Below are 5,060 nucleotides of genomic sequence, written 5' to 3'. Positions count from 1 at the left end.
AAGAATAACAATAAAATCGTGGGCAAACAAGCACTTACAAATAAAAGTTTAAACCTCAAGATAAAACATTTAGATGTTCTTTTGCTCATCATTTGATTTGGATGCTGTTGAAAGTATTAGTTCACTTCCATTTATCATCTATAATGTTAGAACTCGGGATCCTCAGAAGAATTGTCTGACCCTCTGGAGAGGGTGAGGGGTAGACAGAAGTTAGCAGACTGGCCCAAGGTCACACAGCTAGTGGGTGTTGCATTATCTACAGGACACAGCATTAACCCAAATATAGAGAGAAGGAAGTTCTGATTGAAGCTAGCAGTGCTAAAGGCAAGATTTCCTTCCTGAACAGTTAGACCTGGCATCTTCTCAACAGGTTATTAAGTTGATTGCTGAGGCCATGGCTATTGACTAAATGGGGCACCTGACTCACCTGTACCTCTTCCCAAACTGACACAACTATATCAGATTCAGCCTTTGGGGTATCATGCTGCAGCTAGCTTACAAATGTTGCCGCTATGGACAACAGCAGTGTGAAAAGGCATGGCCAGGAAGACATAAGCTCTCGTGTTGAGCCAGCTTGAAGAGTTGTTGAAAGGTTAAGAGATGGTGCAAAATGCACTCGGCAGCTCCCAACACAGAGTAAGCATTAAATGAATGTTACCCACTGTTGTGTTTATTCACTCCACATTCCAGAACTGTAGCATGAGCTACTTTTCTATCATCTCAGAATATGCAGCTGGAAGAAACTTTCGAGATCTAGTTTAACTTCTTCAAAGAGGAATTCCTGACAGATGGTCTAGACTAGAGTCTTGCTATCCATTGAATCAGACCTACTGCATTTTAATAGGATTTCTAAAAATAGGAGATCCCGTTAAAACAATCTAGATACCCTTAAGTAGGGCAGGGGTTCTAACTACTCCCCCATTGGTTGGCTTTGTTAGTTCTTCCTTATGCTGAGTCTAAGTCTTCATCTAGTGATGTGCACCCCTTGGTTAAAGTTTGGCCTTTTGGTGCCACACAAGCATGGTCTTCTCTGCTTTCTAAAGGGCAATCCTTCAGTTATTTGAAGACAACCACTGTCTCTCTTCTGAGTCATATTTCTGCCTAAAGGAGCCTGATCCCTTCAGTTGTTCATTGTGACCCATGACTTCCTGAGCCTGCACTATCTTGCTTCCCTGCCTTTGGACAATTTTCAGGTCCATAATTAATGCAGAGCATCCTTCCTAAAAGGATTAAAGGTGGTTTATGACCACAACAGCAAGAAAATGCAACAAGGTTAGGTTTCCTTCCTTATATTAAAGGGAAACCAGGATAAGGGGAGATGAAGAAAACAATATGAGAACTCTAAAGATTAATGCAGTTGATGTAATCCAGCATAGAATTTGGCTTTGAGCATCTGAACTGCAAAAGTAAAAACAAAAGGACAATAAATTGTGGGCACTTACTGTTAAAAAAGAAGGAAGCATACACAACTCCCTTGGGAGGTGTGTTTTTTTTTAAACTGAAAGCTTCTCAGCCAAGTCTTTTCTTTTTAAATAAACTTAATTTTGGAATAATTTTAGTTTTACAGAAAAATTGCGGAGATAGTACAGTGTTCCTGCAAACTCCTCACTCAATTTCTTCTAATGTTAACATTTTACATAATCATGGTACATTTGCCCAAAGTAAGGAATTAACATTGGTACTATTGTCCTTAGAAGTAAAACAGCCAGTTATTTTACCAGGAAAATGGGCTTATTTGGGAATAGCAAAGGAACTGCAATTTGGGACAAGCGATCTATAGCCAAAGCAGGGAGTTGGGAGGGGCTATTAGAAACAAAAATTCCATTGGCATAAACTAGAAGTCTGAAGGGTAGTGACTTTTCATTGGCTGAGTTGTGATAGTTTCTCATTGCCTGGGCTGTTGCTGGGCAAGGAGAAAATCTTTCCTTCTTCTGGGGTAGTAGAGTAGCAGCTGAATATCAGTTGAAGATTTTGCCCATAAAGAGGATAGTAGCTGATCCAGAAGGGACAAATGACCAGTACCTCCAGACTCAGCCATAATGCTGTCGGAGATGGAGCAAATAAAAGATGTCAAGGGGTCATTTAACTCACCTGGTTGGCTATTTTGATTATTACCGTCAAATTCTAGAATTGTTACCCCCTTTTGGAAGAAAGAAATTCCAGCATAATATTTTTCTAAGAAATCTGGACCCAATAAGTGAATAGTGGCAGAAGAACTAAGGAGAAGAAGACGGGTATCTCTCAAAGGGCCTACACCAAAGGGAATAGGTTCAGAGATGGGAACCTGTTGTTACTAGAGACCCCCAATATTTGGATCATTTTAGTACTCCAAGGGAGGGGCTGCTTTGTAGAAGTTGCGTTGAGCACTGAGAGTATAGCTCCAGTGTCAATAAGACACCGAGAGATAAGAGAAAGGTTAATTCCGGATCTGGAGAGTTGTTTCTCCAAAATGATTAAGAGGGAAGATTGGGAAAACTCCTATTGTTCCTCAAGCCCCATCATCGGGAATTAGGAGGATGTTGGAAAGGCTGGTTAGAGGGCTGGAGGCTCCTGGAGCACTTAAGTTTGTAAAAATCTTTTTCCCAGTGTGCTGGCTTTTTGCAATAATAGTGGAGACTATGAGGTTTTTGGTTTTATTTGGGGGCTCCATTTGCTAGAATTGAAAACTAAGAATTTTGGGGAGTCTCCCTTTTAGTTGAATCATCTAGGGTGTGGGTGAACTGATTTGCCAAATTAACTAAATCTGGAGTGATACAGTTTCCCATTCTCTCCTGGTCCTTTTAACTAGAAGACAAAGATCCTGGTTTAGCCTCTCAATAAACATAGAGTTAAATGCTACCAGAGTGGATTCAACATCGAAAGGAGGACCAGATTTGTAATAGTCATGAAAGGTTCATCAGGCTTTTGTGTGCAAGCCTGAATTTTGTTTCAATCAACAGGCTTAGGGAAAGGTACTGTTAATTGCTTGGTGGAGATTTCCAGTGAGTGTTCTAGCAGCTTGCCAAAAATCAGGGGTCCTTTTCTCTAAATCCCTCTGAGGATGTTCCCACTGGGGCTAATTTCATCCGATGTTTGGCCTGACCCTTACAAACAAGCATGTAATTAATATACTCTAAGAAACCATGTTGGTAAGTTTGAATGACTATGTTGAATTCTTCAGCAAACCTGTGGGGGCCCTCAGTTACTTGAGGACACTTTTTATGGATTATAGTTCAGCTTTAGTCCAGGGAGTGTGAGAAGTTTGGGATTTGTTTGGATCCTCGGAAGACTTAACTCTAAAGGGACACGTTTTAATAGGTTCAGGAAAGGAGGGAGGAGGGCGAGTTTTGGAGGAAAAGGAAAGTTTGGCGAGAAGATCAGAATGAGGGAGTGGGGTTATAGAGGAAGTGGGACAGTGCAGAGGGAACAGAGAAAATGGCACCAGAGGTGGGGCCTGAGTACAGGATGACTGCTGCAAGGGAAGGGGGGGAGGCCTCAGAAGCCATTTTGACATTTTTTTTTTAAAACATTTATTTATTTATTTTAGAGAGAGAGAGCAGGAGTAGGGGCAGAAGGAGAGAAAAGAGAGTCTCAAGCAGACTACCCACTGAACATGGAGCCCAACACAGGGCTCAGTCTCAGGGCCCTGAGATCATGCCTGGAGCTGAAATCAAGAGTCAGATGCTTAACCAACTGAACCACCCAGATCCCCCTTGACTTCTTTTGACTGTTTATTTGCTTCAGTCAATTTAGAAATAGTATTTTGCAAAGAGGCAATTTTAGAATCCTGAAAATATTTGGAAGCCTCAATGTACCAATTAAAATAGGCATCCCATTCAGTTTGTGTGCGTGTGTGTGTGTGTTTTAATTTTGGAGCTTTCTAAATTAATTTTGAGAAAAACAAGTTTGGGGAGATCAAAAGTTCCCCATAATGGCCATTTAAGTTCTAAATCATCTTTAGCCAAGTTGTTCCATTTAGTTAAGAATGAACATGAGGAGGGACCATAGTTTTCAAACATAAAGCCGGCCATTGTCCCTGAAGGGGGATGCCCTAAGAGCATTTATATGATTGGGATATTCTCTAGGGTTTCCCAGGGTTTTTCTCTAGAGCAAAAGAAAAACTAAACAGCCTGGTTCCAAGGGAGTAAAGCCAAATATCAGCACAGTTCCAATAGGAACAGCCTGATTCCAAAGCAGCTGGGCCAAATGCTAGCACAGTTCTATTGGGAACAGCCTGATTCCAAAGGAGTCAGGCCAATGCCAAATGAGTACTCACAAAAAGGACAAAGTCTTTAATTCTGCACCTCCCCTGCCCCCAAAACAGGTCCCAGAATAAAACCTGGAGAGCTCAAGATGCAAAGAGGCTTGAGTCCAGGAGAAAAATTATCCTCAAATTCAAGAGTCTGTGAGAAAGAAGTAAGCTCAATGGGTTCAGTGGGTACTGACACCTGTTTGCTCACTGGCCTCAGAGTTGTTGGGGGGGGGGTCGTCTTTTCTGGAGTCCCTGGTACCAAATAATGTTGATCTTAAAAGCAAAACATCCAGTTATTTTACCAGCAAAATGGGTTTATTTGGGAATAATAGAGGAATTGCAATTCAGGAAAAGCAAGCTATAGCAAAAGCCATAGGCAAGTCCAAAGAACAAAAGAGGAATGCCCTTCTATAGAGGGAAGGGGGATGTTGGGAGGGACTGCTATAAACAAAAAAATCCTTTGGCATAAACTAGGAGCTTGAAGTATAGCGGCTTCTCATTGGCGGAGTTGTGAGAGTTCCTCATTGGCTAGGCTGTTGCTGGGCCAGGAGAAAATCTTCCTTCCTCCTGCTGGGATAGTAAAACACAGACTTCTTCCTGTTGGGTCTGCAAAGGGCTACAACATGTGGAAAGGTGTGAGAGCTCCCCTTCCTGGCCTCTTGACTCCATTTTAAATGAGGTTTCCCATATTCATTTTCATAGTACATAACTATTAATTAAAGTCCAGAGTTTATTTGGATTTCGCCAGGTTTCCCACTAATATCTTTTTTTCTGTTCTACGGTTCAATCCTGAATATCACATTAAATTTGGGCATCTGGTTTCTCTAAT

The sequence above is a fragment of the Eumetopias jubatus genome, unplaced genomic scaffold (genome assembly GCF_037043125.1).
Source record: "Eumetopias jubatus isolate StellerSeaLion01/CBP00866 unplaced genomic scaffold, mEumJub1_p1.0 scaffold_2, whole genome shotgun sequence".
Taxonomy (NCBI): domain Eukaryota; kingdom Metazoa; phylum Chordata; class Mammalia; order Carnivora; family Otariidae; genus Eumetopias; species Eumetopias jubatus.
The sequence above is the reverse complement of the archived record's forward strand: the minus strand, read 5'-3'. Positions refer to the sequence as shown.